Below are 18194 nucleotides of genomic sequence, written 5' to 3'. Positions count from 1 at the left end.
TCACTGTTAGCTTTGTTCAATGAAAACCCTAAGTTCACTTTACTCAGTTGATTGAGTAAACTCATTCCCTCAATTGATTTGAGAAATGTCATGAGGGTGAGTAAATGTTGACAGAGTAAATGTTGATTGTCATTTTGGGTTGAAATTTCCCTCATATTTGTATCACAGTGCACACATGTAAGGAGTTGCTGTTGCTCCTATAAATATCTGTACATCTTCCCTCCTGTCTGATCTCTCCTACTGCCCCCATGGCCTCTGGATGGAGTGAAGACGTAGCCAGGCCTCATTTTTACACAGGTTTCCTCTGAGAGACAATGGGGGGCAGTGTGGGGACGTTCCAGGGCCGAGGGGCCAGATTTATTGCTGAGGAAACAGAGACGAGTGTCAAAGTGAACAATAGGGGATTCACACAGCAGCGGTGTCCCTTGGACAGACACTTACTTATAACCAGGGCTCTTTCTCCTATAGCCAGGAACTCCTTTCCTGCAGAGATGGTAAAAAGGCCAAATTCCCTTGTCAGAAAGAGGAAGAAGGAACTAGAGAAAAAAAAGAGATCAACATCTGACAGAAGGTCCGCCGCAGGCCTGACAGCACACGCCTGTTGGTCATCACATACTGATATATGGATTTACCAGCCCCCACGTGGAGACACAGAAGTTCTTATCTATACTGTCCTGCTGCCCTTCTCTTGATATTGAGAAGCAGCACCCATGTCCAACGATTCAGTGCTTTAACCCCCTGTATTCTTCTGTCTGGTTGGACTCAAGAGTTCCCCTGCTGTCTGATATCAGAAATGACTTAATGAGCATGCACACACAGTATTGTGGCCACATCATGTTTTTGAACACTAAAGCCACACTTAAAGGAACAGTTCACCCAAAAACGAGAATTCTCTCATCATTTACCCACCCTTGTGTCATCTCTATCTTCCAGAGCACACAAATAAAGAGTTAAAAAAATGGAAATATGATGTCTGTTTGTCCATACAATGCAAGTGATTGGTGACAAAATTTTCAGGCACCAAAAAGGACACGAAAGAAGCATAAAAGTAATCCATAAGCAGTGTTGGGGTAAGTTACTCTAAAAAAGTTATTAATTAATAACAACAAATTACATCTTCTACAGTCTAATTAGATTACTGTGCTAAATACTCTGTGTGAAAAGTAATTGCATTACTTATTACTAATTACTTTCTAAAGCCCTTATTAACCTCGACCAGATGAAAAATATAAGGATAGACATGAAACTGTTCTTTTAATTCTTTCAAATAAATCATATAAAATCAAATAAATTATTAATGAACTGGACAAAGAATTTAAGCGGGGCAGTGTTAAATTTGAAAACATATATTTTAACATTAGATGTTATATTGATTTTAAATTCATTATAGCTTTATAATGAATTGTTCTATAGTCTATACAGTATTTAACACAATTGCATCAGACACTTGGTTATCAAATGTTAGTGGAAAATGCCAATATTTAATTTGATTAATTACACCTGTGGTTTCTCTGCTAGGACACCTCCGTGAACTTGAGGGATACTGACCTCAGACATCCACTAAAAATCACTTGGGACTAGTTGGTTAATTGCAAAAACAAGATCTAGAAAATTAAAGTCAGTCTAGTAAAAAAGGAAAGGTCTAGCATTATTTGCAGATGCTATTCACATTTTTGTGCTAATGGTAGACCAGTGCAATAGTGCTAATAAAGTTTGTAAAAAATAACTCTTGTAATATAATTTATGTGGAAAGACAGTAAAATATATTTATTTTTACATGTTATATTTATTTTTAATGCTCAGTTGTTGTATACAAGGCAGTACAGTTTTACAGAAAATAGGGAAGAACAAGGCTAATCATCACACTTTTTATTCTAGTGCTTATTTCTCAGAGGTTTATATTTATATATACAACAGTTAGTTCTGGTCCTCGAATCTGATTGGGCGAGAGACGTTCATGAGCTCTGATGGTCTGACACCATCAGCACTCCGATGCTTCACTATGTGTGTATCACTCTGCTTGTGTTTGTCGTCCTAAACTAAAGTGTAAGAGCAGTGCAGATGTGTTAAGAGCTAATGTAGGCTATGTGTTTCTTTTACATCCATTTTTATTTAATTTTTTACATTACATATGTGTGTATAAACAGAAATGTACTTATTTAAGCAATATCACACGAGTGATAATAAATAAGTCAATTTCTGCTTATACACATCCCTTACAGTCTTGGCTCAAGTTATTGAATATTTCCATCAAATATTGCCATATTGTCATTAAACACACATAGACGTTTTGTAAAAACTAAAAACCAAATAGCAGGACATCTTATCACTCTATGAGTTGGTTGTAATTTGTCATAATGGAAACTGCAATTAAATATAGGCTATCATAGGTTCATCAGTACGGTGAAAATATATAAACAGTACTGTGCAATTTCTTAGGTGCATTATATTTTTCACAAAAACATTTGTCTCAAAACATATATATATATATATATATATATATATATATATATATATATATATATATATATATATATTCCACTTTTAGTGTAGCAGTAGGAAATATTAATTTTAGATTTACACAGTCTAAATAGATAGAAGAACTGTGGCGAATTCTCCCAGAAGCTTGGAACATCCTATCTGTCAAACAACCAAGAAAAAGTCTAGGTGTACCTTTTGAAAGCAAATATTGTCACACGTAATAGTGATTTCGCTTTTTTATTATGTGTATTGATAAATTAAAACTTTTTATGGCATTATTTTTTATGGCAATTATTTTATTTATTTTTTGCACAGTAGGCCTATTATAATGAACAAGAGTAAAAATTGAAAAAGTAATATACAAAAATATCAAATAATTAATTAAGAGTATAGAAAACAAGGTTGACAGTGACAGTACTGTCCTGACATTTAAAAAAGAAAACCTTGAGAACATAGCTGTTCAAATCTACCTTTATATTCCATTATACAGCCTTGTTTACTTTTGCCTTAATGTATGCCATTTAAATGCATATGGTTTTGATTTGTTCACTTGTTTACCCATCAGCTATTTCAAAAATTAGATTTTTGAAATGTTACAACTTTAATTATTTTTTACAACAACGACTACAATTATTCTAAATTAAATGTTTGAAGCATACTTATAAAACTACAGTTTTGTTGAACTTTTAACTGAAACCTTGTAGTCTAAGATGACAACTAGCCCCGGCCCTTTTATAGTTCTTTCTATAAGTAGGCTATCTGGAAATTTTTTCCATGACTGATGATAAGATACAAAACCGCTGCATTGATCTGAATAGAGGTGAGGGGGGTCCCCGAGGACAAGAAGCAGGTCAAAAACACACAGGTCCATCCCTCTCATGAGCTAAAGGAATTACCAGAGACAAATGCATTCAGAGCTATAGCTTTCAATCTGCTATTTTTCATATTCACATTATGCCGGCGAGGTAATTGTTGCCCTCCGCGCGAGACAGACAAGCGGCTTCTAACGAGCACGCGCCGAGGGAAAAAGGTGATATAAATACATAAGATTATGTTGTTTCATTAAGTTCGTCTCCCTTCTCTTTCACAATGCGTTACCAGCCATTCAGAGCATAAAGCGGCGTAAATATAGTGTTTAGTGTTGTTGGCTGGTAATTGAAACTTTTTTTATTCCGCTTTTGTAATGTCGCGTGTCTGCGGTGGTGATTGGCAGACTCGAGTGCGCGCGGATGAAACGGCTGCCGTGTTAATGAATAGCGCGCTGATTGCAGGATCCCGAGCCGTAAATTAGCGGTGCCGCCACGCTGACGTGCAATTACCGGAGCCCTTTCATGCATATTCATCACGCTGTTTTGCATATTGATCAACAACTTCATCGCTCCCACTAACAGATAGAAATGACCTTCAAAATGTCTTCGGTCGGAAGTCTAAGGTGTTTCAACTGGGGTTTATAATTGGCTGTAACAAGACTTTTTTTTTTTTTTTTGCATCCCACAAAGGCTGTTTCGTGTGATATTTAAATTCCAAATCTTTGCCAAATGCATTTAGAAAATAAGCACGTTGCAGGTCACCGTGAATCTATTACGGAAGCCGTACACTCCCAAAATTATTTCAATCCGAATCTACCATACAAAAACAGTTTTCGCTGCTCATTTGCATAAAAATTATGTATGCATACGCGTTTAAATATAAAAATATTTTATTTATAGCCTAAAGAATGATCCGTGAATACATTACAATATCATTAAATAACAAAGCAATGATTCCGAGAGACTATAGCAGTTAATTATTTATTTACATAGTAGATATGTTTCGTAGTTAACAAATAGTATATTATAATAATATTAATATGTAATCATATTAACAAAGACCTAAAAAAATTGCCCTAACATTTTTTATTATTTTGTAAACCTATTTATATACTGAATTTCTCACAAAAAGGAAACATTAGTAATGAGTAAATTGGTGTAATTATTGTGTTAATGTACTGTAATTGACATAATTGATAATGATACAGCCTTTAATGCATTTACACAGAATTTTACAAAACCATTATCATTTGCTGAAAACCAAGCGTTTAAATCTTTATGGTTGTCACCTGGACATTGTGTTGAATTTTGAATTGTATTTAATTTTTTTATACATTGATGCTATTATTAAAAAAATACCACCACAACTTACATTTTATTTAAATGCAGGTAAAACAATGCTGTTATAAAACTCTGAATTGATAAAAACAAATCAAGACATTCTTTGATCATCAAACACTACTCTAAAGACCTCTGGTCGCTATCTGTATCTTTTTTGAACCACATCCATTCAATATAAAAATGAAAAAAAAATAAAATAAAAATAGGATGAGGAAACTTATAGAAAATATGGAAAAGCAAAAATTCTGCCAAGAGCTAATGTTGTGCAATCAAGTAAATGCGCTTCTGCAGGTTGAGAATATCCTTTAAGACAATATGCATTTGGTTATGATAACAGTTATTTCACAAGCATGTACTGATTTTTAAGCACCATTTAATAATACAAAACCCACTCTCTGTTTAAATACCACATTAGTGCATTTGTAAGGATTAATATGAAAGTCTTCAAACAATCTTTCTGTACACACTGTAAAATGCCACAATAGCAAAGCTATTATAATAAACAGAATATTGTATGATTCTGGTGAATAAATGAGAAAATTTTTCATTGTAATCTTAGTCAGTGGATTGTTTTAATTATAAATTAGATTAAACCAGACTAGATTTGTTTGTCCTAACACAACAGACATTATACGGTTGTTTACTTCAAGTTTAATTTGGAGTTAATGTTGTATGTTACACAAATGTTACCTCAGAATATGAAAAGAAAGACCAGCTCTAAAGATAATGCCATTGTCATTCACTCTCTTTCATTCAATTCTTATATGAAACAACAACAACAAAAAATTCCAGAAAATCTCACTATTTTCTTAGCACACATCATAATAATTATGATAATAAAAACTGAATAACTTAAAATAAGAACGTCATTACTCAAGTTATACCTTTTTAAGCCTACAAATAACTTGGCTACACTGTATTGCACTAGAATCCAATAATAAGCCATAGCCTCATATTATATGCAACTTAAATGAATAGTTCATCAAAAAAGGAAAATTGAAAATAAGTTACTCACACTAATAAGATCCCAGATGTATTTGACTTTCTTTCTTCTGCAGAACACCAATTAAGATTTTAGAAAAATATCTCTGTAGGTCCATAAAATGCAAGTGAGGGGCGCCAGAACTTTGAAGCTCAAAAACACACATAAAGGCAGCATTAAAGTAATCAATCAGACTCCAATGGTTTAACCCATGTCTTCATAAATGATATGATAGGTGTGGGTGAGAAATATTTGAGTCAATATTTATGTCTTATATTTACTGTAAATCTACATTTTCACTTTCACTTATGTTTTTCGCATTCTTTATGCATATTGCCACCTACTAGGCAGGGAGGCGAATATTGATCTGTTTCTCACCCACACTTAGCATATTACTTCTGAATATATAGATTTAAACACTGGAGTCTAATAGATTACTTTTATTCAAAGTTCTGGTCAGTATTCACATGCGTTGTATGAACCTACAGAGCTGAAATATTATTTTAAAAAACTTTGTTTGTGTTGAGCAGAAGAAAGAAAGTCATTCACATCTGGGATTGCATGAGTGTGAGTAAATTATGAAAGAATTGTTTTTATTTTTGCGTGAACTATCCCTTGAAATGTGCTCTTTTTGAGTTTATGTCATTTATCTTGATTATCTCTTTCACCATTGCCTGTGTTTTTTATACCCAGGGTTCACATCGCTCAAAGTATGGAAAATTATATTAAAAGCAGTGGCCTTAAAAGCAGCTGTACGCTGGCCAGCAGTTAAAGTGTTCACACACAGGCCCTCTCCAGAGTCACTGATAGCGATCTCTCCCTCAGACATGTCCATTCACATTTCCACTGCCTCTGTTGCTCCTTTTGAAGCACAAAAGCAACCTGTACTCTGAGAGTGGAAACACAAACTGCACGAAAAGCGAGAGAGAGAAAAAAATGCATAATGAGAGAAAGCCAAACGCAGGTGCTGACCCCCAGTGTAATACACATCTGTTCGTATCTGTTTGCAATTTCACCACGAGTGATCTTTATCATTGATTCAATTGAGCTATGATCTGCAGTCTCTGGCTCGAGCCTCGTTGGCCGAGCGCACTGGAAGCTATTCAAAGGACCTGAACTGCAGGACCTGAACTGCGTTCAGAGTCTGTGAAACCGCTTCCATTTCCCTCTTGATAGGCTCTGGATATCAGTGGACTAATTCTACTAAGTGGTCACTGTGTGCATTTAAGAACGCAAACAGTAAACACCCTGGCAGCATCTGTGTGCTTAAACGCAGGAACGGGCCGACCGCTACAGCCGGTCAAACAGGAAAGAATGACTTAAGATAAAATGAGGGGAGAGATAAGAAAAAAGAAACGGAAAAAAAAACCCCACTCAAAATGACCACAGTTTGGCAATGCTATGTGTGAGAGAGACTGCTTTACAAGTATATGGTCCAAAGTCTGAGATTCCCAGTGAAAATGCTTCTATTCTGCACTTTTCTTATTTAATACAATATTTTTTATTATATTTTTTGTATTTAGTTAGTTGCGCTTTCTGCTTGAAGGATAGCATGCTCTTGATTTGACTCGACAAGTTTGTGCAAAACCTGATGATCCCTGTTATCCAGCATGATTTGAGAATGGTTCAAAGAGCTTCTTTGCATGACCTTTTAAAAAAGGAGCATATGCTACTGTATATAGGAGAATATACTGTATATAGGCCTACACTGCCTGGCCAAAAGAAAAAAGTTGCCATTTGGATTTAAATAATGGTTATGATCTGGGGATGCTTCAGTTGGTCAGATCCAGCCTCAGCAACGTTATGCAGCAATAAAATGAAGTCAGCTGACTACCTGAATGTACTGAATGACCAGGTCTTCCCTGACAGCACGGGCATATTCCAGGACAACAATGCCATGATTCATCGAGCTCAAATTGTGAAAGAGTGGTTCAGGGAGCATGAGGAATCATTTTCACACATGGATTGGCCACCACAGGATCCTGACCTAAACCCCATTGAAAGTCTCTGGGTTGTGCTGGAGAAGACTTTATGGATTGGTTCAAATCTCTCGTTGTCAATACCGGATTTACACGAGAGACTCGAACCACTCCGTAAAGCCTTCTCCAGCACATCCCAAAAAAAATCCCTGCTCCCTGAACCACTCTTTCACAATTTGAGCCCAATGAATATTGGCATTGTTGTCCTGGAATATGCCCGTGCTGTCAGGGAAGAAATAATTAATTGATGGGATTGGTCAAGCAGTGTACATAATTCAAAATCCTAAAACTTTCTGTTTATTTCCTGTTTATATATATACACTGACGGCCAAAAGTTTGAAATAATGTACAGATATTGCTGTTTTGGAAGGAAATGTACTTAAACTTGAATTCACCAAAGTGACATTCAACTGATCACAAAGTATAGTCAGGACATTACTGAAGTAAAAAACAGCACCATTTTTATTGAAAAAGTAATTTTTTTTCTTCTTTTTTTTCTCTCCCCCTTTTCTCCACAATTTGGAATGCACAATTCCCAATGCGCTCTAGGTCCTTGTGGTGGCGTAGTAACTTGGCTCAATCCGGGTGGTGGAGGACAAATCTCAGTTGCCTCCACTTCTGAGACCGCCAATCCACACATCTTGGCTGTTGAGCGCGTTACCATAGAGATGTAGTGCGTGTGGAGGCTTCATGCTATTCTCCACGGCATCCACGCGCCCCACCGAGAGCTAGAACGGCACATTATAGTGACCACAAGTTTACCCCATGTGACTATACTCTCCCTAGCAACCTGGCCAGTTTGGTTGCTTAGGTGAAATGGCTGGAGTCACTCAGCATGCCCTGGATTCAAACTCGCAACTCCAGGGGTGGTAATCAGCATCAATACTCGCAAGCGGGCCGGTGGGTTGGCCGTGAATTGGGCCGCGATAAGCTAAAATGAGCCACCACGTTATGCAGAACGGACCAGAAAAGGACAGTGGCCAGTTGCTATGTAAAATTCCGGGCCGATTTATCTTCCCAGTCCAGCCCTGCCCAGGCCCCCCTGAAAAAAAGTCATTTTTGATCAAATCTAGACAGGCCCCATTTCCAACTCCAACACCTTATCCTTGAGTAATCATGCTAAATTGCTAATTTGGTACTACAAAAATTGCCATTATATCAAACACATTTGAAAGCTATTTAGTTCGTTAAATGAAGCATAACATTTGTGTTTGTTTTTGAGTTGCCATAGTATGCAATAGACTGGCATGTCATGAGGTCAATATTAGGTCAAAAATGGAGAAAAAGGAACTGTTTTCTCTAGAAACTCATCAGTCAATCATTGTTTTGATGAATGAAGGCTATATAATTGCCAAATAACTGAAGATTTCATACAAAGGCGTACACTACAGTCTTCAAAGACAAAGGACAACTGGCTCTAACAAGGACAGACAGAGATATGTGGAAGTCCAGATGTACAACTAAACAACAGGATAAGTACATCAGAGTCTCTAGTTTGAGAAATAGATGCCTCACATGACCTCAGCTGACAGCTTCATTGAATTCTACCTGCTCAACACCACTTTCATGTACAACAGTAAAAAGAAGATCAGGGGTGCAGGCTTTATGGGAAGAATTGCAAAGATTTTTTTTGAAACAGAAAAACAAAAATAAAAGGTCAGAATGGGCAAAGAAACATTGGACAACAGATAATTGGAAAAGAGTGTTATGGATCTTAACCCCATTGAGCTTTTGTGGGATCATCTAGACTGTAAGGTGCGTGAGAAGTGCCCTACAAGACAGTCACATCTATGGCAAGTGCAACAGGAAGTGTGGGGTGAAATGTCACCTGAGTATCTGGACAAACTGACAGCTAGAACTGCTGCTGCAAGTGGAGGATTTTTTAGATGAGGACTCTTTGAAGTAGTTCTGAATTTTCTTTTCAAATTGTACTAGTACATATTCATGTTATTAATGCCCTGACTATACATTGTGATCAGTTGAATGCCACTTTGGAAAATAAAAGTACCAATTTATATATATATATATATAAATATATATACTGTATGTCAAATAAATGTTAGTAAGGAAGTCATATGAGGTGACATAAATGGGAATGTAAATGCATCACTGTTATTGGTCTGAGGGGGGCAGTATGTTGTTGGACAGAAAGTGAGAGGGAGATTGCAGGGGTGTGTCCAGACTAATCAAGTGTGACATAGGTCAGTAGAGGCCAAGTGAGGTCAGGGGTCATATCCTGACTTTGCACTCACTGATCTGTCCTATTATTGATTTAGCTGATTTTCACTGACCTACAGCTTTTATAAAATGTTTCAACTTTTAAGTTTGCATTATTTGACACAAACTAACACAAATAAGGTTGCACTCTGTTTTTGAGAGATATATCCTAAGAAAAGTAAATTCCTTGCAGCCTAAATGTATTTGGACACTAAGTTACACTTCAAAATGTGTGAATTTCACTGCATTGGATAACAAAATATCAAACCAAAAGCCATCTGCCAATAAATTATGCAAATCTCTGAACTAACTTTTTTCATATATGTTCAACCAACTGGTGTCAAGGTGATTTTTAGTGTATGTATGAAATCAGTTCCCATTAAGATCACACAGGTGTAGTTTTGCACATTAACTATGGACACGTTCCTCAACCAGAACATTTGACAACCAAAATATTTACAAATACTGTTTGTCATAATTTTGAACAGAATATATATTATTGTATCTTTTAAAACCAGACTAACTTTTATTTTTAAACATTTTTTAATATATTTTAGTTTAATATTTTGTTATGTAATGCAAATACATAAATGTGGCTTGAGTCCAGGTACTTGGTGGGGCAACTGTACGTGCACCTTCCTCTGTCACATGTTGTCAGTACAGAAATGAAAGGAGACCAATCATGACACAAATATGTATTTAAACTGCACCTGCAATTATGAGAGCTAGAGGGTTTTCGGTAAAACAGATTTAATAGATCTGTGTTCAAACACCTCAGTGCCTGAATTCATGAACCTGCTAAGGTAAATGTTTGGTAAGTGTGGACAGAAGGTAAAAAGATGATAAATCAGCACTACGGACAGATACATGCGCACGAGTTTCTTAAGCAAGAGTGTTAAAGCTAACTAGTGCCCCCTGTTGCTTATTTCAGATGATGGCTTTACTTTTTTACATTTTTACCTCTTTTTTCATCATAATTTATTCCTGAAATCCTGGTCAAAATAAAAACAACTCTCGGTTGCAATTATAATAAAAATAAATAAAAAGAATAATAAGAAAAAGAATACAAAATAATTAAATTCGAAATCTAGAATATCAGATTATATTTCTCAACGATTTGGGAATTATTTGTCCGCTTTTATCAATCACATGACTTTATTAAGTTTTCACTTCTCTTTAATTCACTAGAAAATCAAATATGACATAATAATAATAATAATAATAAAACAAAATAAATATAAATTAAGAAAATTTTATAGTAAGTTTAAATATTCATTTTAAATATTTATATAGAGTGCATATGTACTGTCTATAATTAAAAATATTTTTAATATTAAATATAATTCATTAAATATAACAGGTTTTGGTTGTATTAGCAAGTATTCAAATAACAAGTGTAAAGTAGCTGCCTTAATATTGTTATGTTGTACTGCCAAACGATTGTGCAAATTTAGTATTCAAAGTAAGTGTACAAATTAATATGAATTTATTGAGTTTTTAATGTGTGTTGAACAGCTGTACACTACAGTTTATAGGCTACTATCTTAAATAAATAATAATAAAAAATCTTCCTGAGATAGTTGGTTGTAACAACCAATTAGATGTGTCGCTACAAAAAGGAAGGGATAACAAACCAGTGATGAATTAGCATGTTGTGAATTAGTAGTGCTGTTAAAGTACCCAAAATGACCCCATAAGGCTACTGCTGATAATAATTACTCTGTGCAAATCTTTAAGAACTTAATTGAAATGTCTTGTTCCATGGTTTCCACAAGGTGGCGATATTCCAGATGTCCTCAGCATTCCAAAAGTTGCAACATCTTCCCAGTCCAATGTTTTTCCACACTCATAAAAGGCTTGAATATGCTAATATACAGTATAATAACTTTTTGTAACTCGCTTATGCCATTATTAGAACACACACACACGCGCGCGCGCGCAGCTATCATTATGAGGCATAATTACAGACATAATTATTTTTATACTGTACGAACTATAGATTATATCCCTTAACACGCACAAAAAACTTTCTGCATTTTTAAATTTCCAAAAAAACATCGTTTAGTATGTTTTTAATCGACTTGAATTATGGGGACACTAGAAATGTCCTCATAAACAACATTTATAGCATAATACCCTTGTAATTACCATTTTGTAATCTAAAAAAAATGTCCTCGTAAAGGACCTTAAACCTGCCCACAAACACTCGCGCGCGCACGCACGCACGCACACAAAAGGGGTCTGTACCATCTTTTTAGTCATGTATCTGTTATATTTGTCTCACATTTTGGGCACATATTTCACGTTTCTATGAAAAAGGGCATGTGTTGTCCTGATGTATCGCTAGCTCCGTGTAAATGTCCAACAGGCTGAGTCTGTCTTCACCAAACATTTACATGTTTATCATTGAGGCACGAGGGAAAAATGCAAATGTGGTGTTGTGTTTAGGAGTGCTGAGCTGTTGGAGCAAACGCTTAATGACACAATGTGTTTTTATTCTCAACCGAAGACACAAAAGGCGGATTTACCACAGGAGCCACGCGCACGCACACACACACACACACACACACACACACACTTGAGGAGTGTATTTAAGTCAGCATTTAGAAGTGAGGACAAAAGAGCTGTTTTGCTTATAGCCTATGCCTTCTTAGATACTGAATGACAGTCAATAAGTGACAGTGCACTACTTTGCATGTCTCAGGCATTAGGTTAAAATATTAATGGAAAGAGAGGATCATGTGGTTTTGACAGCCACCAATTGATTTTAAATTAAAATAATATGCAGATTTATTTGCATGGGTTATGGGGCTCTGTAAAGTCTCCTCATGTTATAATATTCTTTATAAAACGGATGTCCTAGATGTTGATTAGTCAATACATCGTTCCAGACCATGATGAGAAACACTTGTTCACGTAGCTACTGTGCATATCACTGTGCAGCACCCATGGAGGCCAACTATTAACCTCATTGTTATGTCAGGGATTGTATTTTCTAGCAGAGGGGTAGCACATAATGAATTTGCTTAAAAGAATGTTCTAAGTTTAAGTCACGTTAAGCTAAATCTACACCATTTGTGGCATAATGTTAAATACCACAAAAAGGTATTTCAACCCTCCTTAAAAAAATAAAAATAAATTAACTATTACAATCAGGCATGTAATGCATAATGGAAGGTAATGGGGCCACCATTTAGTCCAGTAAACACTGTAAACTGTAAATCCCTGATTATATCACACATGTTAACACATATCATGTTTACGTCTTGTAGTAATACTTTTGAAATTTTGATTTGAATGTTTATAGATTGTCCCCACTCACTTCCATTGCTAGTGGCGACAGGGACTGAAAATGTTCAAAGGAGCGAAGACCAAAAACAAACAAAAGTTTTGGCAGAACGTAACCGAAAACAGGAACAAAGACCCTTTCAATTGTTCCATTAATACAGATTTGATGCTGCCATGTTCTGACCAAGAAGCAGATCTGTTATTAAAACAAATAATACAAAATAAAACAATAAAATAAATAATTATTAAATGTTTAAAATAAAATAATTTTGCCAGCATAAGATGACGTTTAGTCCAAACTCGCCTAAGCAATGTATACATGCAGGAGAGAGATTTTGACTATTAATTGATTTTAGATGACCAGATACATTTTTTTAATATTTTACATATTTTTGGGGATATATTTAATATTAAGAATACACCCATGCTAAGCACATATTACTTATATTTTGAAAAAACAATATTATTAAACGTTTTTTAATTTTGTTTTAACTGGTTGATAATTGAAATGGAGGCCAGGGAATGCTGGAACTGGAATTAAAAAATACAGTTTCTGCTCAGAATGAACCAAAGGAAAAACAAAAAAAACATTTTGATTTTAATCCCTCAGTGCTGCATTTTGAGCACTTAAAAAATAAATAAATAAATAAATAAATATTATATATATATATATATATATATATATATATATATATATATATATATATATATATATAGGCTATATATATATATGAGTGACAAGTCAATATTCGTGGTAGCCTAATCAACATTATGCCACAAATGCTGTCGATTGAGCTTGACTTTTATGAATCTGTAGCCTTCCTTTAATGACATTTTAATAGAAAATTGTGTATTTCAAATTGTAATCATGTAGAAAGGGTTGATCCTCATAGCAACCTTTAGCCATGCATATATTCACAAAATAGCACAACCTCTAGTATCTTATGAGAACATTGTATTGTATTTGTGTGTGTCTGTGTGTGTGTTCTGTCTATGACTGATTTTAATTTAATTTGACCAATTGTCACACATTATACATACATTTCTGCATATACATGGTGAAATTATTTATTTTTCACATATCCCAGCTAAGCTGGGGTCAGAGTTAGTGTCATGATACGGCACCCCTGGAGCAGATAGGTTCAAGGGCCTTGCTCAAGGGCCCAACAGTGGTGTCTTGGTGGTGTTGGGGCTTGAACCCATGACCTTCTGATCAGTAACCCAGAGCCTTAACCGCTGAGCCACCACTGCCCCATGACTGATACTCTTCATGACATGTCCGCACTTAGTTTGGGTTTGTTATATCTTGTCTGTTGCATGTTAATCTTTCACATGTCATTCATTAGCTGTGATTAATTTCTTGTCAAGTTACTTGGGTAGTGGACATATAACATGTCTATTAAAGGGATAGTTCCCTCAAAAATGAAAATTCTCTCATCATTTACTCACCCTCATGCCATCCCTGATGTGAATGACTCTCATTCTTCTGCTGAACACATCACAGATGTTTAGAAGTGTATTTCAGCTCTGTAGGTCCATATAATGGAAGTGAATGGTAGCCAGAACTTTGAAGGTTCAAAAAGTATAAAAAGGCTGTATAAAAGTAATCCATACAACTCCAGTTGTTTAATCCATGTCTTCAGAAATTATATGATAGGTATGGGTGAGAAACAGATACACAATTAAGTCCTTTTTTACCATAAATTCTCCTCCCAGACCAGTTAGTGTCTGTATGCACAAAGAATGTGAATTGCCAAAAACAACAGAAGAAAAATGTGAAAGTGAAATTGTGGATTTATATTATAAAGTAACTTAAATATTGATCTGTTTCTCACCCACACCTATCATACCACTTCTGAAGACATGGATTTAACGTTTAATGCTGCCTTTTCATGCTTTTCATTTGCATTGTATGGATCTAAAAACCTGAAATATTCTTCTAAAAACCTTTGTTTTTGTTTTGCAGAAGAAATAAAGTCATTCAAATCTGGAATATCAAGAGGGTGAGTAAATAATGAAAGAAATTTCCTTTTTCACACGTTTTTAAAAGTTGCCAGTTTTTAACCCCACACAGAGTCAAAACATTACGATCATGCTCAAGATGCATGGCAATGCTCAAAGACGTATGTCTAGTGCATGTATACATAGAAAAACATTGCAGATGGACACAACATGACATTTGTGTGAACGGCCCTTAAGCTCATCCAAAAATGAAAATTCCATCATGATTTACTCCATCACCCTCTAGTTGTTTCAAACCCATATGACTTTCTTTCTTCTGTGAAACACAAAAGGCAAAATGTTGGGGACCGGCAACCTCAGTCACCATTTCCTTTCATTGCATAATTTTTTCATACAGTTCCTATGGTTCTGCCTAATAGCTTTAATACTTTTTATATCCCATGCAAGAAAAAAAGTCATATAGGTTTGTGAACAAAGGAGAGGTTGAGTAAATAATGACAGAATTTTCATTTTTGGGACAACTATCCCTCTACGGACTGGAGACAGACAGTAATACATCAGACAAGTCAAAAAAATATTTTACCCCACACTTTGTAAAGAAGGACTTAATATGACAAATACCCCTAGGGAAAGATAGACAGTAAGTGAAAGACCTCCTCATGTTATTCAACAAAGACTAAGCGATGGGACTTAAACAAAAATGTGTTGAGTAATCTCGAGGAGGGAAGATCTGCAGATGCCAAATGGTTTTCAGAACTACGTTTAAGTCTCAGATATGAATTGCAGCTAATTTTCTTTTCTTTTCCCACCCTTTTAAGGTCTCCATACAGTGGACTCGTCTCTACGCCCACCCGTAGTACAGTAAGAGAGTGAAAAAAGAGAGAAACTATCATATAGTGAACTCTTAACCATGCTCATTACATAAAGGATTTGAGGTTTGGCCATGGTGCATAAAATTGTGTCTGTGTTTTACTTACAGTATTGATTTCAGGATTCCATGAAGTATACCAGAGGAAGGAAGATGCAATCATGAGGCACATTTTTTCCCCCACAGTCCATCTCTCTCCTGAATAATTAACACAACAAAGGAAAGAGAAATCACAAATTAAAAATCTGAATTAATATTTTTAATATCTGAACAATATCTCATAGACAGCAGTTTCCTCTAATCTAATTACAATGTAATACATTACTGTAATCTAATTACTTTTTTAGTAAAAACAAAGAAAGTAGTGTAATGCATTACATTTTAAAATCTTGCAATCAGATTACAGTTACTAACATTTATTTAAGTTAATTACATTTAGACACATCACTTGGGTTAAACATATTTCTAAATAATATTATACGTGTAGAATACATGAATGTTCATATGTACTGTCTTTGTGTTTCTGTGACAGCTGAAATGCTTGTATAGACATTATAACATAGTGATTATTTTGAATTGTTGAGCGGAAAAACTTTTCAGTGAAAAGTGTTATAGAAAGTAATTTATGAGTAATTTGTAATCTATACTGGATCATCTTTTTTTGGGTAATTTACCCAACGCTGCTAGACATTGATAAGATTAAGGCTACATCTACATTAATCCGGATATATTTGAAAACAGCGTTTTCATTTTCAAAGCGCTCTCCGTCAACACTGCCGTTTTCAAGCATTTCCCAAAAGTTGCTCGTCCACACACATCCATGTTGCAAGTACGGTCTGAAACGCAATTGTCCTCATGTTCCATTCTCAGACACCAATTCAGATTAAACTTTCCGTCACCTTAGAAGAAATGCAATTTGACTGTTGTACAAAGTAACATTTATCTTTAACTCTATCAAAGGGAATATCAGGCACAACAGCATCGCTATAACAATGGCCGCCATCTTGATTGTTTTGGTTGAATGGATCACATGATTGCGGCACATGACAATAAATACAACAAAGTCATCGTTTTCAGAAATATACATTTCCCAGTCCACACTACAACGTGAAGATGGTGTTTTCAAATGCATCCACTTGGGAGAGCATTTTCAAAAAGCTCGGTCTTCGCCTGCAAAAACGCAGTCTCAGTGTGGATGGAAGCCCTAAATGTAGAGAAAAAGATGCTGTGACAGGGTGGAGGGTGGTGCCGGGTCATGATTATACACACTCGGTCCCTTATCAGGCTAACTAAGCCTCCAAGAGGGATAAAGGCCGACAGCGGATGGTGGTGCGACAGAGAGAGGTCGTTAACGGTCCGGGTGTGTATAATCACGATCCGGCCCTGCCCTCCGCCCTGTCACAGATGCGTTTTCAAACAAAAACGTATTAGTGTGGACGTGGCCTTATGGACAGGAAATGGAAACCTTGACTAAGTCTGAAAAACAGATCTGCATAATCTCACATGTGTCTCTTCTAGCATTTAGGATCTCAAACATTTCTCAAACTGTGCTAAAATTATAGATACCAAAGTCTGTAATTAAAAGTCAAAGATTTCTGTATGTTTTTACAGATCTCTTACTGCATATTTAAATAATCGTCAAATTTTTGTCTATTTTGATTTCTGTTAAGGGATTTTAGCAGAAACATCAGAGACAAAGTTGATACATAAATGAGACATAACTGAGAACTCCAGTAAGTTTGCCAAGCAAAAAAACATTTATTTGCGACTGCCTCATTAGGTCTCTTCAATAAAGAACATTTCCAGTGTCACTGTGCGATATAATTTTATTTGCAATATGTGAGTTCACATTTATTTACATTATCTGCACAGTCCCAAACCTCTTCTGTAAATACCCATTCCCTTTTGCACATACTTTGCAACCTTTCTCTTCGTATATGGACCAAATCTGACACAAGGCAACATGTAACCTAAAACACATGGATGTGTGAATCCAATCAATTTCAGTGGTGTCATATTGTTTTACTCTAGTCTTTAAAGCTCTGAAAGTCTAGCTTTGTGAGATCTGAGTATTTCAATGTGTTTATGGGACTTTAATGGCACAATAGACCTCTGTTTCATTACACTACCCTGTTCCCATGTCACCGTTTACTGTAAGTGAAGGATTAGGCTATGCTTGTGTTTACATGGGAAGATTTAAAAAGAGTTAACAAGCATGACTCAGTGTGCATCACATTAAGAATCACTTTTTGTGAAACAGTTCTTAT

This window comes from Xyrauchen texanus, chromosome 43 (assembly GCF_025860055.1).
Source record: "Xyrauchen texanus isolate HMW12.3.18 chromosome 43, RBS_HiC_50CHRs, whole genome shotgun sequence".
Taxonomy (NCBI): domain Eukaryota; kingdom Metazoa; phylum Chordata; class Actinopteri; order Cypriniformes; family Catostomidae; genus Xyrauchen; species Xyrauchen texanus.
This window is presented reverse-complemented; position numbering follows the sequence as displayed.